This window comes from Nuphar pumila, chromosome 5, assembly GCF_984573655.1.
Source record: "Nuphar pumila chromosome 5, dmNupPumi1.hap1.1, whole genome shotgun sequence".
In the NCBI taxonomy this organism is placed as follows: Eukaryota; Viridiplantae; Streptophyta; class Magnoliopsida; order Nymphaeales; family Nymphaeaceae; genus Nuphar; species Nuphar pumila.
Window position 1 is genome coordinate 96,704,574 of NC_143253.1, and position 26,322 is coordinate 96,730,895.

General features: G+C 37.1%; 1 long non-coding RNA gene across 1 annotated transcript; it reads right to left on the bottom strand.

The window, feature by feature from the left end:
* Positions 1-203: 203 nt before the first annotated feature.
* LOC149837868 (uncharacterized) lies at positions 204-22,296 on the bottom strand. Its single transcript, XR_016432132.1, has 3 exons — positions 22,189-22,296; positions 350-448; positions 204-277 (listed from the first exon to the last, which is right to left on the bottom strand). It is a non-coding gene; the product is annotated as an uncharacterized LOC149837868 (long non-coding RNA).
* Between the last annotated feature and the right edge of the window lie 4,026 nt (positions 22,297-26,322).

The window sequence follows — 26,322 nt, forward strand, 5'->3', positions numbered from 1 at the left end:
GGAGCATGGTCTGTCGTGCGATAGATCCACTCGCTAACATCGCTTCCTAAAATGCCTTTGACGAAACCGATATGAGAATAATGCGGCCGAAAGTAAATTCATGACCCCAATACATGACACGATACTCCTATAGGTGGAATCTTACGAGATGGGAAATGTCAAGCCGTAAACCACTGTCAACATCCAACGAATTGTAACACCATAGTTGTTTTTCATGTAAATCCATCATGTATAAGACCCAATGCTTTTCAGATTGCCAGAGTGTAGGAATCAATATCTGCAAATGAATCGTAAAAATGTTGTTAGCACTGTTATGTTGTAACCTTGCACTCTAGGTTTGTTTACTTACTTTTTCACTTGACAAAAGGTCTCTGCAATGATTACCGTTAACCCAGTAAGGTAGGCCGTCTTTAAATCCACTGGAGTATGGCAAACGACGTAAGATAGTCTGTAAACCAAAACATTGTTAACAACAATGTTAAAATACGAATCAACTGGACTAAATCAATAACAAAAAAAAACATAAAATACAACCGGTATACCATGAAATAAGGGCTGACGATGCTTATAGTTTTGCTTGTAGCGTTGCTTTTAATATAACTGACAAAATCGGATATAGTCTGTTTGTAGAAAATATGATGTTGTTAACGTACGTACACATGGCTTACGTATATAGATAACTCCTAATAGTTTCATACGAACAAAATTACTGATCATGTTGCATTATACGAATTCATCGTGCATCCGTTTGATGTCCTCCAAGAGTGATTGACTGAGTTTTCGCCCAACTTCCTCGGTGGATGTTCTACGGAAATGAATAAGGAATTTGTAATGAACGATATTGAAATTACATTATACAGTACACAACACAAATCGCAAAAACGGCATGAAAGAGACGGATTTTGATGAAAATGGAGACGATGTGTAGACAATATATGCCTGATTCGCCATCGTTGGTCGTGTAGCTGTCTTCGTCTGCCTCATCGACCATAATTTGCTATGTAGCTGGTTACATGTTCGAGTGACGAACTCCAGGCTTATAATGGAACTGTCGGTTTGACTGTTGCTCGTTCACAAAGTAGAAGATAATCACACCATCTAGTACTTGTGCAACTATTTATGAGCTAAAAAGTCTATTGCTCAACCACCGTGATCAATGAATAATGTACGATCAATAAAAAATTTGTCAATACATCCTTTGCTGTCCATATGAATCGCATATGTGTCCTGCGATTTACATTCAATGACGACGAGGAAAATTGCGATTTCTGAACGACAAACGTACCTTATCGCTGCTGACTATTATCATTCAACGGGAAACATTACCATGTTTTTTTGACAACATACAACGTAAATTTATTTTGCGATTTTTAGTATAGGAGGTAGAGAATTACAACGATTTGTGAACGTCAATCATTTCTTATCGATCTTTACTTTTATCATTTCCGAACGTTAATTACATGCCTGTGTTGACCGAATAAATCGCAAGTGTGTTCTCCGATGTTCATTCAGTTTAGGGTATAGGGTTTATGTTATAGGGAATCGGGTTGAGGCTTCATGTTCAATTTTCGTCTCGATTTGTACTGTATTATGCTATATGTACATCGATTTCTGTACTGAAATCGTTACTTTGTTATAAATTTCTCATAAAATTGATGCACAATATTTGAACTACGAATCGTTGTAAATATATATTAAGCGTATATGAATGACTGTTATAGATTTCTCATACAAATCGCAGTCGGATGACTGCAGAAATCGCTATACAGCTAATACGAAATCAATTCACGCACCAACAAGCACGGACCACAAATCATCACCGACAAATCAAAATCCAGCGAATATGAAAGACTTCCTCGGCAAGATCAGTGGACGTCCTAGGAGTTCTGCTGCAGTCCGAATAAGAAGGGAAACCCAATAATTTCTTAGTAAACGAGTTATGCTGTAAACCGTAAACTCTTAACAAATCCGATAATGTGGAAATCGGGTCATGCAAAGAGGCATGCCAACTTAATTAATAGCCCAAACGAGATTCCTGTGTACCAATTTTCTCTTGCAAATTCATTAGAGCCCGTCATGAAACAGAAAATATAAAACATTGTCTTAAGTTTCACAAGAAATGCAAACCTCATCCCAACATTGATTACATACCAAAAGACTTGTAAAAATGAAGCTATCGTTGCCGAAAATCTGGTCGGGAGGAATGAAGGTTAGCATGTTGGGTATTACGTTTTTAGGGTATTGCTGCATGTTGGACATTACATGAGTTAGATATTGACAAGCTTCACGTAATGGGAAGCAATATAATGTCTTACATACCTGTTCATGAGAAGGGCTTTGTTGCTTTTGATTAGAGATTGGTTGTTGTTATCGTCGCATAATTTTTCCCGTCTTCCCTTCCTTGTAGAAGAGAAAGAGGGAAATGCTTTCGCGAGTCAAACTTGACCGGATTTTGGAAATTGTTTTGAAATACTTGCCTCCGTTTTGAAAATTGCGGGAAAATCCATGGGATGGGGCTCGACCTGTCGGTACGAGGTTCGACCGTTCCTGCCGCCTTTAACAGGGGTAATCGAACCAAGGACCAAAATTGTGCTTGACTTAGTAAAATTATCGAAATTGTGTTCTATCCTAAATGCACAGAGAATTCAGGCATGTGCTATGAGACTTTGGAAAATGTAAGTTGGAAAATATGATGTATGCTCAGAAAATATTTGGAGTTGAAAGATATTTCTCAGGGAAAGTCAATTTCTCAGGAAACTCAGAAGAAAGGGGATTTTAAAATCACGAGAAAGTTCATAAAGTTGTGGGAAAATCATGAATGGTTGAAAATCCTGGGAAAATAGAAGTGATTCTTGAGAAAAAGGTGAACATTTGAAAAAGGAAACACTTCTCGGGAAAATTCGAACTTTGAGAATTTTCTTAGGAAAATGATGGAAAATTTATAGGAAAAACTCATTGGAGAAGAAAACTGAAACTTGGGAAATTGAAATCCTTGGAATCTTAGCCTTAAAAACCCTTGAAAATTTGATTTTTGATTCTTGAGAAAGATTGGAAAACTCTTTTTGAAAATCTCAAGAAAATAACATTTTCCAAGGAAAATCGAGAGAAAACTTTGATTTTGGAAATCCAACTTAGAAATTTCTTGAGAGACTAGTTTCCATTGAAAACTGTGAACACTTGACTTGGGAAAACCGATTTTGGAAAATACTCATAGTTTCTTGAGAAATCGATTTCTTTGAGAAATGAAGTTTTCTTAAGAAAATCATGGGAAAACCAAGGATTTCATGATGCAAATGATATGAGTGAATGAATACACTTTGAAAGATTTTCAAAGAAATTTGTTGGAAAAATGTGTATTAAGTCAAAATAAATCCTTCACATATTCTGACTATGGCCATGAATATGTTCAGAGTTTAGTTGATTTAATGCACAATATTTTGCAAACTTTGGAAATATGATGTGCATTTTAAGATAGCCTAAGAGTGTAGGCTCAATGTGACTGGGTAGAAAGATGATGGATCTGGGTCTCGTCCATATTCCGACTAGAGCCGTAAATATGGATTCCACCAAGTTCATCAACTCCCTAAGAGTTGGTGCACGTGCCATTCGTGTACATCCATAGTGCTTTTGAAATAAAATGCATGAATCACATAAACAGGATATTGCATAAATTCAAACTATATGATATGCATCCTAGTCTAAGCCGAAAATTAAATCTCTTATTCCAAAATTTACATTATTACATCACTAAATAAAGGAAATAAAATGAAATTGCAGACTTCAGCTCCTCCATTTGAATGTCCCTGCCAAGCTTGAAATAGGGTTAGCTTAAATATGTGGGTTTTTCCAAGATTTTCCAATAATATTACGAATTATTGGAGTTAGTTGGATCTAAAACCTATTCTCATGCTTCCTTGATATTTGAAGTGATGAAAATGCAAACAATTCAGTGGAAAATAGTTTAAAATTCGAAATGGTGGTCAAATTGACCAAAATATCCCTAATTATAAAGTTATACCTTTAAAATCAGGGTTTTTTTTGGAGGAAAACTTGGTAGAATTGAGATTTTGGAATTCAAATTGAATCAAATGATGATGAAATGCAGTATGAGGCATGATGACATGCTTCTAAACACATTAGGACTGTAAAATCAGAATTTGACATTTTACAATTTATCCAAAATAACTAATTTCGCTTGTTTTTCGCTTGGATTCGGGTCCCGCGGGGCCCTATTTTGGTATTATGGATAAATCAAGCCTCAAATGAATTCCAAATTACACCAAATTCGGTATGAATCATCTACATACTCTGATAACAGCCTAGAATGCTAAAATTTACGAAATGATATGATTTGAATGCTAAAATTTAAAGAAAATCCTAAAATGGGTGGATTTTGCCTATGGACCCGAACCAAATGCAATGCTTAACATGATAATGAAACATTTACACCATAAAAACTTTTGATATTTTGCAGACTGCTAAAGGACCTGAAATGGAACATTTTTTGTTTTTACAGCCTCGGGATTTGGGCCATGATGAGTTCGGTAACAGGGATTTGGTTCTAACGGAGGTAAAATCGACCTAATCTAAAATAAAATACTAAATAAATAGAAAACAGCCATGTAAATTTTTGATATTTAACCGAGATACTCACGCAACTTACATAGACAGCTTTTATGTTCATGACTTTGGCATTTGATCAACAGAAACATGGATAAAAATATAACTTTGCATTCCTAAATCGACAGAACAGACAAATAAGACCAAACAGGTGACTGACAAGAAAAATCCGAACCAGGTATCACGACTGTTCTACAAATCACAAGCTTTCATATTCAAATAGAGGAAATCCCGGACATAACTTTTACTTTTTACAGATTTGGATTTGGATCAATACCCAAAGATAACCCATCGACCTAAGTCGATCCAAAGTCTCAGAGGCCCAAATCAGGCTCTGACACGTGTCCCGCACTCTCGGATTTTTGTCAGACATAAAATAAAATCATAAAAATCTGATAAAATCAGGGTAAAAACTAGACATCCTTTCGAGTTCAGAACATCTTTCGGATTTAAAATCGGATCTCCCATGAGGGAGATCTCGATTTTACAAGTCGGAAGTAAAAATTTAAAATGCATCCCGGTTGGTAAAACCCAACTCACCTTTTTGAACGTTTACCGCAGTAAACGAATTCAAATGCTTTCGAATTTTTAGTACATTTTTAGGAACACCTAAGGGCGCATTACATGATTTTTTTAGCGTTTTTAACAAAAATTACATGCATGAAATGACATGTGGACTGACTGAAAAAAACAGAGAACTACTGAAACTGAGCAGAGTTGAAATAAATGCTAAATTAATCCTAAGTAATTCATGAAACATGCTAAATTAATGAAATAAAATACAAATTAAATTTAGCTAAATGCATGAATGCTAGAAATTATCAATGAAGCATAATTATATTTTTTTGATATATGTCATTTTATGAGAATAGCTCAATCCATCCCTCAGATGAGCTCTTTCTTCAAACGACAACACGAATCAAACCAAAGGAATTATCATGGTGAAATCAATAGGAATGGAGGCTTACCTTGTGTTCTCCAGCGGTTTTGGAACTCCCAAAATGAATGGCTACCTTGATAATGGGCTCCAGAGGGGCATGAATCCAGAGGAAACCAAGAAAGAAAAAAAAATGGAATTCTGAAGTTTAATTCTCAAACAGGGCTCTCCCTGAGCTGGGCATGGGCTAGGGTATTTGTAGAAATTTTGGAGATTTTCAAAATTCAAACACAGTGAATCTGGACCTTCCATGTGGCGCCATCTCAGGGCATGCCATTTTGATTTTTTGAGAAAATAAAAATAAGAATTTTGTGAGTGAGACACCTCAGCAGGGGAATTTGGAATTTTTCAAAAAGCTTGCTTGATTTTCTCTGCAGGAGTCTCCCAAATGGCGCCACCTCAGAGGATGTCCTCTTGGAGTTTGAAATTCAAAGCTTGGTTTTCTTGGAAGAAGGAGAGATTTCCATGTGGCGCCACCTCAGAGTGGCTCCACACTGCCATGTGTCAGAAGGTAGGAGCAGAAGAAGCAGAAGATGCCACCTCAGAGGGGTTTGAATTCTACTTTTTCTGATGAAAGGAGAGACTGACATGTGGCGCCATCTCAGAGCATCTTCATTGACATGTGTTAGAAGTAAAGGCAGAGGATTCAGATGGTGCCAACTCAGAGAGAGTTTGACATTTAAATTTCTGCTTTTTCTAGAGGAAAGGAGAGACTGACATGTGGCGCCATCTCAGGGTGGCTCCTATAATGACATGTGGCAAGAGGGAGGAAAAAGAGGGAAAGGGACACGTGGCACCATCTTAAAAAATGAATTTACGGAGGAGACTTCAGGATTTGCGCCACCTCAGCCTGGAGTTTGAATATTTGAATTGTTGCTTTTTCTGAAGGAGGCAGAAAATGACATGTGTCATTTGCTTTTTCTAAGAAGAGCAGAGAATGACATGTGTCATTGGCTTTTTCTGAGAAGAGCAGAGAATGACATGTGTCATTTGCTTTTTCTGAGAAGAGCAGAGAATGACATGTGTCATTTGCTTTTTCTAAGAAGAGCAGAGAATGACATGTGTCATATGCTTTTTCTGAGAAGAGCAGAGAATGACATGTGTCATTTTCTTTTTCTGAGAAGAGCAGAGGGTGACATGTGTCATCTACTTTCATGAGGAAAGGAGAGAGTGACATGTGTCACTTGCAGGAGACATAATTCAAATGGTGCCACCTCAAGGGAGACAAGCTCTACTTTTTGTGAACAGGACATCACATGACACGTGGCATCTCATGGTGACCTTGGAATGACACATGGCACAGGGTGAAGATGGGGGACACTGACACATGGCATAAAATGAAGAGGATGTCTAATGACATGTGGCGGCATCTTAAGATGGCCCCCACACTGACACGTGTCGGAGGATGGAAGGAGAGAGAAAAGACAAGTGGCGCCAATCCAGGGGACAAGGCTCCTATATTTTTGGGTTTTTCAAAAATTCAGATTTTTCAAAAGAAAAGCCTGTGTGACACCACCTCAATGTGGGCCCCACATTGCTTCTTTATTGAAATAAGGACGAGACAGTAAATCCTTTTTTTTTGAAATCTTCATAAAATCTAGACTAATTGGCAAAACAGAAATTTTGAAAAGAGATGGCCCTTGTAGGGCAATTTTGTAAAAGAAGGATATTGGAAATTGTTGACAAAAAGGAAAAATCTGAGTTGAAGTGGCTGAAATCCATATTGAAAACTATCCAGATCATTTTTCTGAGGAAATATTTTGAAATTCAGAGTCCTGGGGGTAAAATGGGAAGAATTGATAATTTTGAAGATCCAGGGTTTTGAAATTGATTTTAAAAATAGTTGAAATTCTAATCTGGATTGAAAATTTTGAAATCAAGAGTTCTGGATCTCGAAATGACTTGCTGTGCAGTGCAGTGATATGGGATGCTCATGCAATGATATGCAATGCCATGTCTTATGCAATATAATCTTGAACCAAGACTTGGAGATTCTTGTTTTCTGTCAGGAATAAAATTTTGAACATCTGAGCTAAAAATAGAGATATTTTGGGAGTTGCAGATGAAATTTAGACTTTTGCAAGGTCCGGGCTCAGAAAATGACCATTTTGCCCTCCAGCGATTTCAAAAGGCTGAGTGATGATGTTTGGTGAAGATGTCGGGGAGGTGAGTGAAAATTTGGGGTGTTTACAGATGCCCCTCTTTGCTACTAAGCTGGCTCATGGCCGAGCTTAGTGGCAAAGAAAAACACAGCAAATTTGGGCTATATATATAAAAATGCCCCAATTAGAAGGATCTAACTGAGTATGAAGAAATTAGCCCGAGGAAGATGGTAGATATGAAATGGAGAATGAAGAGGAAAGATTCACTCTATGAGAGTGAAGTTCAGGTTTTTTCCCTTATCCTGGATAGGACAGAAATACCTCGTATAGAACGAAGCTCAGGTTTGACCCTTGACCTGATTGGGGGATGGAATATCTCATTGAAATGAGACTCAAGTTTGTACCCTTAACCTGATCGGGCGGAAGATGAAATACCTCTTTGATTGAGGCTCAGGTTTGTACCCTTAACCTGATCGGGTGGAAGATGAAATACCTCTTTTAATGAGGCTCAGGTTTGTACCCTTATCCTGATCGGGCAGAAGATGAAATACCTCTTTGATTGAGGCTCAGGTTTGTACCCTTATCCTGATCGGGCAGAAAGATGAAATACCTCTTTGAATGAGGCTCAGGTTTGTACCCTTATCCTGATCGGGCGGAAAATGAAATACCTCTTTGATTGAGGCTCAAGTTTGTACCCTTATCCTGATCGGGTGGAAAATTGATGGAATCCTCGAAAGAAGAGACCATGATGGAACCTTCGGATCTTGCACAATAAATCTGACAGGGTTTTTGGAAAAAGGAAGAAAAATGGGGTCCCTAAAGCTTGAAAAGGGATTGATTTTGGGTGTCTCATTGCTGAGACTAAATAGCTTTTGAAATTGCCTTTTGCGGGAAATGATTGGTGGTTCAACCTCGAAATAAAATGGGACTGTCTATGGTGGGACAGTGGGGACACAGGGAAGTGTGCAATTCTGAGAGTTCATGCTCTCAAAGAAGGGAAGGAATCAAGTCCTTAGAAGGGATTTAAAATTAGTGTTAGGATGTGTCAAAAACGGACATCAAGCTCTCACTTCACGTCAGGATAACTAGAAAATATTGTCAAAATGTTAAGAATTTTGTTGTTGATGCAAAGTATTTGAAAATGATACGCATTGTTGCAACATATTCTTTCTTTTCTACCCAAAGTATTACCTCCAAACGAGATTCACTTCGTAGAATCAAGATTTAGCATCCAAATTACTTGCGATTGACCTTCTTCAAGGAAGTTATCAATTTCCTTGATATGAACAGAAAAGAGAATTTGATATTGTGAAAGCAGTTGACGAAAGAGTACTGATAGTAGAATTTCACGAATTTAAAGAGGATTCTTGATAGATTTGGCAGTTTGATATCCTGGGAGCTTCTCTCCTGATACTCTTTCTGCACTCTTTTGACTCTCTGGTGTTTTGGCTACATTCTCCTTCATTTTGGAGATGTTTTTTACTTTTTCTCTCTTTTTTTTTCCTCTCTTTCTCTCTTTTGAGAGGGTACGTCACAAGCTCCTTCATCTTGGAGATGTTTTGATCCTTCTTGAGCGATGGGTTTCGAGATCTTTGGATGATAGCTGAAATTAAATATCTTTTAGGGATTGTCGAGAGGTTCATCGCATCTGCCTTCATCTCGACAGTGCTTTGGACTTTTTCTGGAAGGATCCATCACAAACTCCGTCATCTTGGAGATGTTTCGAATCTTTTTTGGCCCTGGGGGTCTACTTGCCTAATTCGCCTTCATCTTGACGACAGGTGAGAGATCCCTTTTGCGGATACTTAATTGCAGCTTAGGTGATTCTGAGGAGACAGGGTTTTGATGAATGCTCTCTTTTTCTAGCGCTCAGGATATTTTCACTGCCTCGTCTTTACAAGAATAGTATTTAAAAGTGTGTCATTGACTGCGATCAATATCAATCATCTATGGCTTTTCAATAACATTGAATCTTCTTTTCTGGCCATATCGAGGATTATCCTTCATCCTTTTGGTTGGCCAATAGAAAGAATTTGAATTCTAAATCACTTTTCGCAAAAGCTTCGCTCTTTTGGAAGTAATGCTAAAGGCAAACTGAAATAAAGATTTGTGTCGTAAAGATTCTGAAATCAACAAATAATTGATTTGATAAATTGACAAAATTTTCTTGAAATCTTTGGTGAAAGTGAGTATTTGAAGTCCGGCTCAACACATCCGTGACGAAAATTATCCTCTCCTTTCCCCAAAGGAGGCGACTATCAGTTCACTGGGAACAATATCAGTTTAATTAAGAACGACCATCAGTGTGAATAATATCAGTTCAATTAAGAACGATCATCGGTTCACTGGGAACTATATCAGTTCAAGGAAGAACGACCATTGGTTCACTGGGAACAAATATCAGTTCAATTAAGAACGACCATCGCTGGGAATAATATCAGTTTAATTAAGAACGATCATCGGTTCACTGGGAACTATATCAGTTCAATGAAGAACGACTATCAGTTCATTTGTGGGAACAATATCAGTTCAATTAAGAACGACTATCAGTTCACTTGGGAACAATATTAGTTCGATGAAGAACGACTATCAGTTCACTTGGGAACACTATCAGTTCAATGAAGAACGACTATCAGTTCACTTGAGAATACTATCAGTTCAATTAAGAACAACTATCAGTTCACTTGGAACACTATCAGTTCAATGAAAAACGACTATCAGTTCACTTGGAACACTATCAGTTCGATGAAGAACGACTATCAGTTCACTTGGAACACTATCAGTTCAATGAAGAATGACTATCAGTTCACTTGGAACACTATCAGTTCGATGAAGAACGACTATCAGTTCACTTGGAACACTATCAGTTCGATGAAGAACGACTATCAGTTCACTTGGAACACTATCAGTTCAATGAAGAACGAGGACCATTATAGAGAGTTGGATTGCTTCTATAAATGGTTTCAGGATTATCCCCTTATCCTGAACGGGGAATAGAAATCGAATGACCTGGCGGTCGAAATTGAGAATTTTGGTAATTTGAAAATTGGAAATTGGGTGACCCGGAGGTCGAAATTGAAGAATTGAATGACCCGAGGATTGAAATTGAAGAATTATGGAAAATGATTCAGGTTTATTCCTTAACCTGAAGGGGAATATGAATAGAAATTGAAGAATTTTGGGGAAATCATGGAAAATGATTCAGGTTTATCACTTAACCTGAAGGGGAAATCTCAGGTTTATCCCTTAACCTGAAGGGGAAATCTCAGGTTTATCCCTTAACCTGAAGGGGAAATGGAATTGTGTGCATAGTTAATGCAAATGCAATGCACATGCACATGAAATGCAAATGAAGTGCAAATGAATGCAAATTGATGCAAATGAGTGCATATATATGCAAAATGAGAGAATGGTTTATCGTGCCTGCATACAGGATGTTTTGAGGTAAAGATAAATTTTCCAAAAAAAAAAAATGCCCCAGTGTAACTGGGAAGGAAAATTTTGAAAAGAAGGATATTGATTAATAAGGCGACAAGCTTCTTGACTGATAGATGTCCTCAAGATCATTGCTCACAAGAGAGACATTATGAAAAGGAAGAGGAAGTAAATAAGATGGCGCCAAGCTATTGAAAAAAATTTGATGACTTTATTGATGCTTTAAAATCAAGGAAAGAGAATGAGATTACATTATTCTTTTGAAAAAGCAAGATGGGAAATGGGAAATTGTTGGCATTGTCATCTTCTTGAATGATTGTAGAAAAAATCTTTGTCAGGATGACTAGTTCTCCTTTTCATCTTCAACGAGGAGCTTCTTGTCAATGTAGTCTTGAACAATGTTTTTAAGGATGAAGCAGTTTTCTGTATCGTGCCCTACTGCTCGATGAAATTTGCAAAATTGTTCTTTGAATCAGCCCATAATTGCTGGAGGATCAGCGGCTTTAGGCAACCGGACAAGGTCTTTCTCAAGCATATACTTGAGGATACTCTCGAGTGTCTGATCCCGAGGGGTGAATTCTCGATCAGTTCTCCAGTCTTTGCGCTTTGATTTTTCCTGGTCTTTCATTTGATCCTGAGGGCTAGATTGGAGAGGTTTATCACTGTTGATGTCCTTCCCTTTTTGCCTTTTGATTCTCTCCAAACTGTTGCCATGATCATTCTTGTTGCCTTTGCTATTATTGAAAGATTTGGCTGCAAAAGTGAAGTGAGCCTTCTTCTTTTGTTCACCTTGAGGGTTATTCTTGGAAAATGTGAAGCCTTCATAGACTCCATTCTCCACGCTCAGCTCGAGCCATTCTGCTCGCTCAATGAGTTCAACGAAAGATTTAGAGGGTGAGGTAGAAATTAATCCTCTCAGAGGTTGCGAAAAATTATTGAGGATCAAGGATAAAGCATGCCTTTCTGATATAGGATCCCTCATTTTGTTGCAGGTCTCTCTCCATCTGCGAATGAAGTCCCTTGCCTTTTCATTTTCATTCTGCCTTAGATTGCAGAGATGGCTCAATGTTGGGAGCGCTTCAGTATTGAACAAGAATCGTTCAACAAAGAAATTCACGACTTTGTCGAACTCTTTCAGTTCTATAGGATTGATATTCTCCGCGTACCATTTGGCCGCGACTCCTTCCAAGCTGCGGGAAAAGCATAAGAACAGTGCTCTATTGTCTCTTTTGAACCTAGAGCATTCAACGAAGAACATGGCGAGATGGGCTTTGGGATCACCAGAACCATCGAACTTGATGAATTTACGAGGCAGGTTTTCTAGATTTTCATCCTCTTCTAAACCGTCATAAAAATCCTCACTGGTAAAGACTTTCTTGCCCTTGTCGCGGTCTTGTAGATCCTTGACAACTCTGGCCATTTCCCTGAATTGCGCTTGCAGGGGCTCTTCTGCGACCTGACTTTTTGATTTGTGACTCCTCCTTTGGCCACGTTTCTGAAATGCCGGAGGCACCTCATATTCTTCATCGGTATCATCTTCGTCTGAAGTATCTTGAACATTCTCCTCAGAGGACTTGGTTGACCTCTTGGCCACACGATCTCTAATTCTCTGACTGAATGGATTTTTGTCTGAGCTGGTGCCAGCCTGCTCACTCATCATCCTCTTCATCATTTTCTGAAACATCGCGTACATCTGAGGGTCGATACTGTCATCTCCTGGTTGCTCTTGGTCTTTGTCTGACCTTGGCGAATTCATCTCTCCTTCTGATGTTGATAAGTAGTGATACGCTGAATTGGTGCGGTCTTCTTCCTTGACCTTGTCTGAACCATCAAATATTGCGAAGGCTCTCTGCAGGATAAAGTCTTGATTAGACTCTGAGGAAATTTTTGGATTGGGAAAAAAATTATATGGTGGACAATTGGAAGAATATCCCATTACTAGGGATGGAGTCGCCGCTGGAGTCACGACAATTGTGTTGTCATTCTTTGTAAGAGAAATAACAACGGAAAATGTGCCTTGTTACATAGGCGAGGTCGTCAACCACGAGAAAAACACCATTTTTGAAGGAAAGAGATATCTTTTGGAAAAACAATCCACAAACGGATTTAGAATAAGGAGAAGGCAAGTGAGTAAACAATTTTCACCACAACAATCAAGGTATGCCTGAGGAAAATAAGATGAAGAATTTTGCAAATAGACAAAAGGATTGAAAATCCAATAAGAGAAAACATATGATTTTTGAAAATTGCAGGCAGGATAAAAATGCAACTGAAAATTCGAGATCCAGTAGAAAGGTAGAATGGAAAATCACCTGGAGTTTTGAAAGAAAATGGATACTTGAAAATCATCCAGGGTTTGAGAAAATAATGGAAAGGATGAGAATATGGGTATTTGAAAATATTTTGGGAAAATATGAAGGAAATAAAGGTAGCATACAAGCAATCACACCCTGCACAAACATTTATGCACATTCAGCACTCCCTAAAAGGCTGACTCTAGATGCATCATTTTGAAAACAGCTGTAGGACCCTAATCCTAACTCTAGGTTCAGATCATCTTTGTCCAATCCAGTTATGCCGATATACCTGAATCAAAATTCGAGGTACGTGGCATATAATTTCAACTTCGGTTCTAGGATAAGGTTTTCCAACATCCTTGAGCGCCTACCGATATACTTCGGACTGTGGCCCGCGGTAAGTGGTAGGGGGGTGTTAACCCAAATAAGTGGCCCAGTTGTGAGGCTCTGTCCCAAACTAGGGTTCTGGAAGAGAGCCCAGCAACGTGAAGACCAGGTAAAGATAGGTAATGGAGGTTTTGAAAAATGATCACATGCAAGAAATAGAGGGCTCTAAGTCCTAGAGAGATAGATTTTTGAAAACCTTTGAAGAAGCATACATTGTTTGCATTCAGATCGTAAATTGAGGAGAGTTGTATTCAGACCTAAGTCTATGTGAACAGGAAAATATCTCCTCAATCTGGTCCTACCAAACCATGCCTAAGCTATATGCAGTCAATGTCAGCTAGGTCAGAATCTAGGCTCCTAGGTTCGCATGATAGCAAAAGTAAAGAGCTGACATTTTGTGAACATAATTTCGATAATTGAACTAAGTCAAGCACAATTCTGATCAGACAAGGACATGTCCCATCACGGTCGCCAAACCTGTTATCGTCGCATAATTTTTCCCGTCTTCCCTTCCTTGTAGAAGAGAAAGAAGGAAATGCTTTCGCGATCCAAACTTGACCGGATTTTGGAAATTGTTTTGAAATACTCGCCTCCGTTTTGAAAATTGCGAGAAAATCCATGGGATGGGGCTCGACCTGTCGGTACGAGGTTCGACCGTTCCTGCCGCCTTTAACAGGGGTAATCGAACCAAGGACCAAAATTGTGCTTGACTTAGTAAAATTATCGAAATTGTGTTCTATCCTAAATGCACAGAGAATTCAGGCATGTGCTATGAGACTTTGAAAAATGTAAGTTGGAAAACATGATGTATGCTCAGAAAATATTTGGAGTTGAAAGATATTTCTCAGAGAAAGTCAATTTCTCAGGAAACTCAGAAGAAAGGGGTTTTTAAAATCACGAGAAAGTTCATAAAGTTGTGGGAAAATCATGAATGGTTGAAAATCCTGGGAAAATAGAAGTGATTCTTGAGAAAAAGGTGAACATTTGAAAAAGGAAACACTTCTCGGGAAAATTCGAACTTTGAGAATTTTCTTAGGAAAATGATGGAAAATTTATAGGAAAACTCATTGGAGAAGAAAACTGAAACTTGGGAAATTGAAATCCTGGGAATCTTAGCCTTAAAAACCCTTGAAAATTTGATTTTTGATTCTTGAGAAAGATTGGAAAACTCTTTTTGAAAATCTCAAGAAAATAACATTTTCCAAGAAAAATCGAGAGAAAACTTTGATTTTGGAAATCCAACTTAGAAATTTCTTGAGAGACTAGTTTCCATGGAAAACTATGAACACTTGACTTGGGAAAACCGATTTTGGAAAATACTCATAGTTTCTTGAGAAATCGATTTCTTTGAGAAATGAAGTTTTCTTAAGAAAATCATGGGAAAACCAAGGATTTCATGATGCAAATGATATGAGTGAATGAATGCACTTTGAAAGATTTTCTAAGAAATTTGTTCGAAAAATGTGTATTAAGTCAAAATAAATCCTTCACATATTCTGACTATGGCCATGAATATGTTCAGAGTTTAGTTGATTTAATGCACAATATTTTGCAAACTTTGGAAATATGATGTGCATTTTAAGATAGCCTAAGAGTGTAGGCTCAATGTGACTGGTAGAAAGATGATGGATCTGGGTCTCGTCCATATTCCGACTAGGGCCGTAAATATGGATTCCACCAAGTTCATCAACTCCCTAAGAGTTGGTGCACGTGCCATTCGTGTACATCCATAGTGCTTTTGAAATAAAATGCATGAATCACATAAACAGGATATTGCATAAATTCAAACTATATGATATGCATCCTAGTCTAAGCCGAAAATTAAATCTCTTATTCCAAAATTTACATTATTACATCACTAAATAAAGGAAATAAAATGAAATTGCAGACTTCAGCTCCTCCATTTGAATGTCCCTGCCAAGCTTGAAATAGGGTTAGCTTAAATATGTGGGTTTTTCCAAGATTTTCCAATAATATTACGAATTATTGGAGTTAGTTGGATCTAAAACCTATTCTCATGCTTCCTTGATATTTGAAGTGATGAAAATGCAAACAATTCAGTGGAAAATAGTTTAAAATTCGAAATGGTGGTCAAATTGACCAAAATATCCCTAATTATAAAGTTATACCTTTAAAATCAGGGTTTTTTTTGGAGGAAAACTTGGTAGAATTGAGATTTTGGAATTCAAATTGAATCAAATGATGATGAAATGCAGTATGAGGCATGATGACATGCTTCTAAACACATTAGGACTGTAAAATCAGAATTTGAAATTTTGCAATTTATCCAAAATAACTAATTTCGCTTGTTATTTGCTTGAATTCGGGTCCCGCGGGGCCCTATTTTGGTATTATGGATAAATCAAGCCTCAAATGAATTCCAAACTACACCAAATTCGGTATGAATCATCTACATACTCTGATAAACAGCTTAGAATGCTAAAATTTACGAAATGATATGATTTGAATGCTAAAATTTAAAGAAAATCCTAAAATGGGTGGATTTTGCCTATGGACCCGAACCAAATGCAATGCTTAACATGATAATGCAAAATTTACACCATAAAAACTTCTGATATTTTGTAGACTGCTAAAGGACCTGAAATGGAACATTTTTGGTTTTTACAGCCTCGGGATTTTGGCCATGGTGAGTTCGGTAACAGGGATTTGGTTCTGAAGGAGGTAAAATCGACCTAATCTAAAATAAAATACTAAATAAATAGAAAAAAGCGATATAAATTTTTGATATTTAACAGAGCTACTCATGCAACCTACAGAGACAACTTTTATGTTCATGACTTCGGCATTTGATCAACATAAACACAGATAAAAATATAACTTTGCATTCCTAAATCGACAGAACAGACAAATAAGACCAAACAAGTGACTGACAAGACAAATCCGAACCAGGTATCACCACTGTAATTCTAAAAATCACAAGCTTTCATATTCAAACAGAGGACATCCCAGACATAACTTTTACTTTTTAAAGATTTGGATTTGGATCAATACCCAAAGAGAACCCGTCGACCTAAGTTGATCCAAAGTCTCAGAGGCCCAAATCAGGCTCTGACACGTGTCCCGCACTCTCGGATTTTTGTCAGACATAAAATAAAATCATAAACATCTCAGAAAATCAGGGTATAAATTAGACATCCTTTCGAGTTCATAACATCTTTTTTATTGAAAATCGAATCTCCCATGAGGGAGATCTCGATTTTACAAGTCGAAAGTAAAAATTTAAAATGCATCCCGGGTGGTAAAACCCAACTCACCTTTTTGAACGTTTACCACAGTAAACGAATTCAAATGCTTCCGAATTTTTGGCACATTTCTAGGGACACTTAAGGGCGCATTACATGATTTTTTTGGAGTTGTTAACAAAACTTACATGCATGAAATGACGTGTGGACTGACTGACAAAAACAGAGAACTACTGAAACTGAGCAGAATTGAAATAAATGCTAAATTAATCCTAAGTAATTCATGAAACATGCTAAATTAACAAAATAAAATACAAATTAAATTTAGCTAAATGCATGAATGCTAGAAATTATCAAGGAAGCATAATTATATTTTGTTGATATATGTCATTTTATGAGAATAACTCAATCCATCCCTCGGATGAGCTCTTTCTTCAAACGACAACACGAATCAAACCAAAGGAATTATCATGGTGAAATCAATAGGAATGGAGGCTTACCTTGTGTTCTCCAGCGGTTTTGGAACTCCCAAAATGAGTGGCTACCTTGATAATGGGCTCCAAAGGGGCGTGAATCCAGAGGAAACCAAGAAAGAAAAAAAAATGGAATTCTGAAGTTCAATTCTCAAACAGGGCTCTCCCTGAGCTGGGCATGGGCTAGGGTATTTGTAGAAATTTTGGAGATTTTCAAAATTCAAACACAGTGAATCTGGACCTTCTATGTGGCGCCATCTCAGAGCATGCCATTTTGATTTTTTGAGAAAATAAAAATAAGAATTTTGTGAGTGAGACACCTCAGCAGAGGAATTTGGAATTTTTCAAAAAGCTTGCTTGATTTTCTGTGCAGAAGTCTCCCAAATGGCGCCACCTCAAAGGATGTCCTCTTGGAGTTTAAAATTCAAAGCTTAGTTTTCCTGGAAGAAGGAGAGATTGCCATGTGGCGCCACCTCAAGGTGGCTCCACACTGCCATGTGTCAGAAGGTAGGAGCAGAAGAAGCAGAAGATGCCACCTCAGAGGGGTTTGAATTCTACTTTTTCTGATGAAAGGAGAGACTGACATGTGGTGCCATCTCAGAGCATCTTCATTGACATGTGTCAGAAGGAAAGGCAGAGGATTCAGATGGTGCCACCTCAGAGAGAGTTTGACATTTAAATTTCTGTTTTTTCTAGAGGAAAGGAGAGACTGACATGTGGCGCCATTTCAGGGTGGCTCCTACATTGACATGTGGCAAGAGGGAGGAAAAGGAGGGAAAGGGACACGTGGCACCATCTTAAAAAATGAATTTACGGAGGAGACTTCAGGATTTGCACCACCTCAGCCTGGAGTTTGAATATTTGAATTGTTGCTTTTTCTGAAGGAGGCAGAAAATGACATGTGTCATTTGCTTTTTCTAAGAAGAGCAGAGAATGACATGTGTCATTGGCTTTTTCTGAGAAGGGCAGAGAATGACATGTGTCATTTGCTTTTTCTGAGAAGAGCAGAGAATGACATGTGTCATTTGCTTTTTCTAAGAAGAGCAGAGAATGACATGTGTCATATGCTTTTTCTGAGAAGAGCAGAGAATGACATGTGTCATTTTCTTTTTCTGAGAAGAGCAGAGGGTGACATGTGTCATCTACTTTCATGAGGAAAGGAGAGAGTGACATGTGTCACTTGCAGGAGACATAATTCAAATGGTGCAACCTCAGGGGAGACAAGCTCTACTTTTTGTGAACAGGACAACATATGACACGTGGCATCTCATGGTGACCTTGGAATGACACATGGCACAGGGTGAAGATGGTGGACACTGACACATGGCATAAAATGAAGAGGATGTCTAATGACATGTGGCGGCATCTTAAGATGGCCCCCACACTGACACGTGTCAGAGGATGGAAGGAGAGAGAAAAGACAAGTGGCGCCAATCCAGGGGACAAGGCTCCTATATTTTTGGGTTTTTCAAAAATTCAGATTTTTCAAAAGAAAAGCCTGTGTGACACCACCTCAATGTGGGCCCCACATTGCTTCTTTATTGAAATAAGGACGAGACAGTAAATCCTTTTTTTTTGAAATCTTCATAAAATCTAGACTAATTGGCAAAACAGAAATTTTGAAAAGAGATGGCCCTTGTAGGGCAATTTTGTAAAAGAAGGATATTGGAAATTGTTGACAAAAAGGAAAAATCTGAGTTGAAGTGGCTGAAATCCATATTGAAAACTATCCAGATCATTTTTCTGAGGAAATATTTTGAAATTCAGAGTCCTGGGGGTAAAATGGGAAGAATTGATAATTTTGAAGATCCAGGGTTTTGAAATTGATTTTAAAATAGTTGAAATTCTAATCTGGATTGAAAATTTTGAAATCAAGAGTTCTGGATCTCGAAATGACTTGCTGTGCAGTGCAGTGATATGGGATGCTCATGCAATGATATGCAATGCCATGTCTTATGCAATATAATCTTGAACCAAGACTTGGAGATTCCTGTTTTCTGTCAGGAATAAAATTTTGAACATCTGAGCTAAAAATAGAGAAATTTTGGGAGTTGCAGATGAAATTTAGACTTTTGCAAGGTCCGGGCTCAAAAAATGACCATTTTGCCCTCCGGCGATTTCAAAAGGCTGAATGATGATGTTTGGTGAAGATGTTGGGGAGGTGAGTGAAAATTTGGGGTGTTTACAGTTGTTTTTTAGACCTTTTCTTGTCAACCAATTCTAGTGTACCCTTTGTCCTCCGATGACTGCGATCAGAGGCAGGTTTTCTTTTGATACCCTTTGCTTCATGAATATGTTCATCATAATCAACAACGTTCACTACTGACTTGTTGAAGATGATGTTTAGGCTACGACGCAACTTCTCAGGAGTGTCAAGCGAAGCATGATTTTCACCTACGTTGTTTGATCCCATTATCTTCGACTGGTATTCATTCGCTACAACGGACTGAAGGTTAATTAACTGCACGTTTTCAAGTAACTCCCTTGACGCTTTTCTCATTCATACATAGCCTTCTTCACTTCTCGATGCCAAATCAGCAACATGCATAAATGACCTACATAGTTGTTGGTAACGGAAGGCTATGTGGCACTTCTTGTCGACACCAGATTTACTCACATTGTCCATATCAAGCATTTCAATCTTTGCTTGTCTTCTCAATCTTCATATTACATAAGACTCCGGTATTTCTTGTATCTTCTCTTGATTAAGTGCCTTTAATGCATGACAACATAAAATACCTTTGAATTCATACATTTTGCACTAACATTCAACTCTTCCATTGTCCACATTGTACGTGACATGTGCTTCTTGCCTTTTGTGATGCTTTTCGCCCTCCCATAAAATACGGTATTTGTGCATATTCTCGGTTTGCACGGGTCCTTCTATATTGTAATTCATGACATGAAACACCTCTTTCTTGATCCATTCAAATACAATTAGTGTATACACATCTATAGGTCACATCAATATTTTCATGCCAAAAGTTAGAGGTCATGTATTGAAGCATTTCACGTCTTGTTCAAGCTTATTCTGTCTTACACCGTCTACAAATAATTCATATTGTTCCATGAAGCAAAACATTGTTAAACATGAATACAGGGTTTTCTTCAGCGTGGCATGCATAGATTTAGCTCTTTGTGTGCTTATCATACCTGCACAAAAGTATTGTCTTCCATATGCCAATGCCTACTTCTCTTTTTCTGCATATAAATTTTGTAACCACAGACAATCTTCAAGGTCGTATGTCTGAATCATTTTCTCCCAATCAAACATAAAGGTGATCTCGTCTACGCTCTCAAGTACACACTTAGTAAACTTTTTATCAAACCCTGTCTTCTGATTAAATGTGTCATATGTTCTTTGCTGCATTTTGAAAGATATGCCACAAACATAGGCGATGATGTGCATCTGGCCACACATGAAGCACTGCAACCGCAATTGCGTGATCACCATCTGTAAGTACAACTTCAGGTTGCTTCTCGTTCATTGCCTGTGTAAATACTCTGAACAACCACTCAAAGCTTTCCTTGGTCTGATCATACAAAAATGCGCTACCTAATATACAACTCTGTGAGTGATGGTTCACTCTAACAAACTGCGCAAATGGCCACTGTTCAGTATTAATCTTTACTGTAGTATCAAATACAAGCACATTATTGAAGCATTTATAATCTACTCTTGACTTTGAATCGGCCCAAAACATATTCACAACATATCCATCTTCATCCAGTTGCATTGCACTAAAGAAACCAGGGTCATTGCTTGATTTCTTCTGTAAGTAATCAACCAAAGAACATATTTCTCCATTCTTCATGTTATTTGTCCTCTTCCTTCTCCAGTGGTTTCTTAGATCCAAAGGTGTAAATGGCACATTATCGCGACCACCATCTATGTGGGAAAACAAATTGTATGTCTTCCTTGGTGCAATGCCGGCACTATCAATTATTTCAGTCATTGCAGCATGCGCTACAGTTACTTTACGATGTGACCTTAACATAGGAGTCATAAATGATGCAGATAAATCATGATTATGATCACTGATTAAAGTATGAACTAGCAATTTCCTATTCGGATGTCTTCTCAAAACCATTCTCGCTTGACATCCACATCTTGATTCTGGCATGCTCCTTATTGGATTTCCCATTGATTTCTTCCAAGCTTGCTTGGAACAAACATGTCTTTCTCACCACAACACCCTGTGCATTTTTTGACCAAGAAAACCTTCTCACACTGAAGCCAACTTTTAAGGCATAATCATTATAAAATTTATATGCAGCTTCCTTATTATTAAACTGCATTCCTTCTACCGGAACATAGTCAAGTGTACTTCCATGTTCATTCCCAGTGCCTACACTTTTATTATGTGTACTGTCATGATAATCTACCTCATTATTGAATTGCATTTCTTCTACTGGAACATTCAAGTCAAGAGTTGGTCTAATGCCTGCACCCTTCTTATTATGTGCATCATTAGTGCAGATGTTCAATTCTTTAGTTGCGTCATTAGTATAGATGTTCAATTCTCCATATCTTTCAATTGATTGAGCTAGATCATCTTCATTACAACCTGATGATAAGCTCAACAATGTTATAAGCAATATATCAGTTTGTGTTGCCAGTAAAATAACAAACAAATCAATATTAACTAACAGAACAATATCTCACAAATTGGTAGTATGTTACTAATACAGCGGTTTAAGATACAATGCATATAATGAGTGAATGTAGGATACCTGATGGGGTAGAGGCCCTTCCTAGCATTTGTAAACAAGCATTCTTGTCAACAGGTCCCAGCGTCTTACAAATATCGATAAGTTTCCAACCATCGTAAGAACAAGATCTACCTCCAGTAACAAAACAATGACTTAATGGCACACAAGACGACATGCGTTCTTCATCGAAAACATGATGAGATGGAAAGCTACTCACGACGCTTTAATGGCACTGGTCGGAATGTTTGTGCGTCATTGCTTTCTTCCATAATGCCTAACAACAACGCAAAAGAAGAGAAGACACGGGAATGTTTTGTAAGCAATATATCATGTTGCGTTAGCAAGCGCATACATTTACTACGATTTAATCAGGATGCATATAACAACGGATACCGATAAGGGTTAGCAAGTCAAAGAATCAATTTAATGAATGACATTATAAAAGTAAGTGTGGTTTGATATTTGCTTATACTGAGCATCGAGTTGTCACTTACCATGTGTGATCATCACAAAATTTTTTCTTTCTCTTGATATTTCTCTCTCTTCCTTCTCTTTTCCTTTCTAACCTCTATTTCCTCCTTTTTGACGGGAGAAAATAAAAGACAAAAAGAAAGAGAGAAGACAAAAGAAAAGAAGAAGAGAAAGAGGAACTCTTTTGCGGGGTCTCACTTGACCTTGATTTGAAAAATATTTAGCAAATAACTCGCCTCCGTTTTGAAATATTTGCGAGAAAACTAGGAGACGAGATTCGCTCGTCGGTACAAGGTTTGACCGTTCCTGGCGCCTTTACCAGGGGTAATCGAACCAAGGGTCGAATTCATGCCTTTTGCTTTGCCTTAATATTACCTAAGAATTTATCCTAAGTCTAAATGCACAAAGAATCATGCTTGTGCAATGCAAAGATGTATGCTCCTTTTGAAAATGATTTGGAAATCTCCAAGTATTTCTGAGATGAATCTGATAATAGAGTGAAGAAATGGTTTCTAACTTAGAACTTTGAGATTTGAAGTTCTAAGTTTTTGAAATAATCAGAGTTTGGAAAAATAAATCTGGACTTTGAAAGGAATGATTTTGAAGTTGAGATAAAAGGAGAAGAAAGGAAATTTCAAAGTCATAAATGGACTTTGAACTAGAATTTTGAACCTGGATGAATATTTGGAATGGAATTGAATTCTAACTTTGAAGTTTGAAATCAGAATGAGTTCTAAGAGATCCAGATAAGGTTGAGAAATGGAATTGGCTTTTGGGATTTTTAGGAATCAAGATAAACTTGGTTTTTGAAATCTAGAATGAAATGTAGTTGGATTTGAAAATTTGGAATTGAGAATGGATTTTGAATCCAAGGTCTGGATCTAAAATAGATTTTGAAATCCAAGATGAATTTGAATTCTAGATTTAGAATGGAATTGGATCCAAGATCTGAAATCCAAGATAGAATTTGGATCTGAGATCTAAGGTAAAATTGAATTCTGGATCCTAAAGGGACTTTGGATCTGAAGTCTAAGATCTGAGAGGAAATTGGATTCTAGATGGAATTTGGACCTGAGATCCAATATGGAACCGGATTCTGGATCCTAAAATGAATTTTGGATCTGAAGTCTAAGATCCAAGGTGAAATTGGGTTCTGGGTCCTAGAATGGGTTTTGGATATGAAGTCTGAGATCCAAGATGATATTGGATTCTGGACCCTAAGATGGGTTTTGGATCTAAAATCTGAGATCCAAAAAGTGGAGGTTTATACTTGGAAATTTGGATTCAAGTTGGGATGAGGATTCTAACTTTGGATTTGGATTTTTGAAAAGTCCAAAATAGGACTTTCAAAGCTGGATCTGGGTTTTGAAAACCCAGATTTGGATTTTTTAAGAAGAGTCAAGTTTTGGGATTTAGAATCAACCTCAAATTTTGAACCTTATTTGAAATCAGAAAATAACTCAGAGTTTTGAAAGTTAAATTGAACTTTTGAATTTGATTTCAAAGTCAAATTTTGGATTTTGAAGATGAGATAGAATTGATGAATTTGAAATAGAAATTGAAGAAAAGATATTCACAACCACTTGGGTTTTTAAGAGGGGAATTTTGAAAACATGATGCAATTCTATCCTAAATGATGAATGAATTTTAAATAACTTTGAAATTGGAATTTGAAAATCATATTTTATTCTTTAAATGAATGTAAATAAGATTAATGATATAATACACTCCTGACTATGGTCATTGAATGTATTATATAATGATCATATTTAAATTCAAAATGAAGAATAAAACACATTTTGCTGCTTTTATAGAGTTTAGAAAGAAATTAACTCTCAGTATACCCTGACTATGGCCATTGGTATACGTATTGAATTAATTTTAAACTAAACTCTGATAAAAGAGGAAAATATTTAAAGAAAACATGATGAATTTTGAAAATGATCCAGTGTGGATCCAGTGTTATTTTATAAAAGATAAAAAATCCTAAGTCTTGTTTACATCCTGACTATGGCCATTGATGTAAATCATCAACTTAGGATTAATTACCTCTTACGAAATGGTGCACGTGTCATTCGTGTTCCCATTGTGAGATTTTAGAAAATAAAAGAAAATAGTGAAACAAATGGTATTTATATGCTCATCCATTCTAATCTATAGAGTTTTCATTTAATATCTAACTTATTATAACATTGAAAGGGGATTTTGAGATGACAAAATTCTAATCTGGAAAAGAAGATCAACATTTCCCATACATCCTTGCAAAACAAAGTAAATGTAAAGCAATAGGCTAAGGATAGGGAATGTACCTTGGCAAAATTGATATATTCATTGCTTTCGTATGATATTTACCTCTAATAAAGGAAACTTATGTATAAATGTCAATAAGGGAAATACATACACGTGGATCATATAGACAAGCATTTGTATTAAAGGGGAAAATACATATGAAAAGAGATGCTCATATTACATAAAGTAGAAATGTATATTCTAGGCTAACGAAAGGGAGCATATATATATGTATATGTATACATATATACCTATATATATTATGTATATATAGATATATATGTGTATATATGATATTTATATTGAAATGGGGAATATATATACTTATATATGGTATATATGATGTGTTGAATACAGATGTGATAAGTACTAAGTGAAGGAAGGGTTGTATACAGGTGAATGTATGACTCCAATAAGTAACTGTGAAAATGTGGTGTAAGTCATGGTAGTGAACAGTGTATGAAGGCAGCATGTGAAGAGTGCTGGAATATGGATGGTAGGCATGACTGCAAATGTGTGGTGTAAGGTATGGGCATGTGGTAGTGAGTTGTAGGTGAAGTGGATGACTGTTATCGTCGCGAAATTTTTCCCCCGTCTTCCCTTCCTTGCGGAAGAGAGAGAGGGGAAACGCTTTCGCGCTTCAAACTTGACCGGATTTTGGAAATTGTTTTTGAAATACTCGCCTCTGTTTTGAAAATTGCGGGAAAATCCATGGGATGGGGCTCGACCTGTCGGTACGAGGTTCGACCGTTCCTGCCGCCTTTAACAGAGGTAATCGAACCAAGGACCAAAACTATGCTTGACTTAGCGAAATTATCAAAGTTGTGTTCTATCCTAAATGCACAGAGAATTCAGGCATGTGCTATGAGATTCTGGAAAATGCCAGTTGAAAAACATGATGTATGCTTAGAAAAACATTTGGAGTTGGAAAGAATCTCTCAGGAAAAAGGTCAATTTCTCAGGAAACTCAAATAAAAAAGGGTTTTTGAAGTCACGGGAAATTTCATGAACTTGTGGGAAAATCATGAATGGTTGAAAATCCTGGGAAAATAGAAGTGATTCTTGAGAAAAGATGAACCTTTTGAAAAGGGAAATACTTCTTAGGAAAACTTGGACTTTGAGAGTTTTCTTAGGGAAATAATGGAAAATTTATAGAAAAACTCATTGGGGAAGGAAATTCAAAACTTGGGAAATTGAAATCCTAGGAATTTTTACCCTTGAAATACTTGGAAATCGATTTTGATCTTGGAGAAAGATTGGAAAACTCTTTTGAATCTCTTAAGAAAATATCATTTTCCAGGGAAAACTGTGGAAAAACTTGTCTTTGGAAAACCGATTTTGAAAAATCCTTAGAGTTTCTTGAGGAATCGATTTGTTGAGAATGAAGTTTTCTTG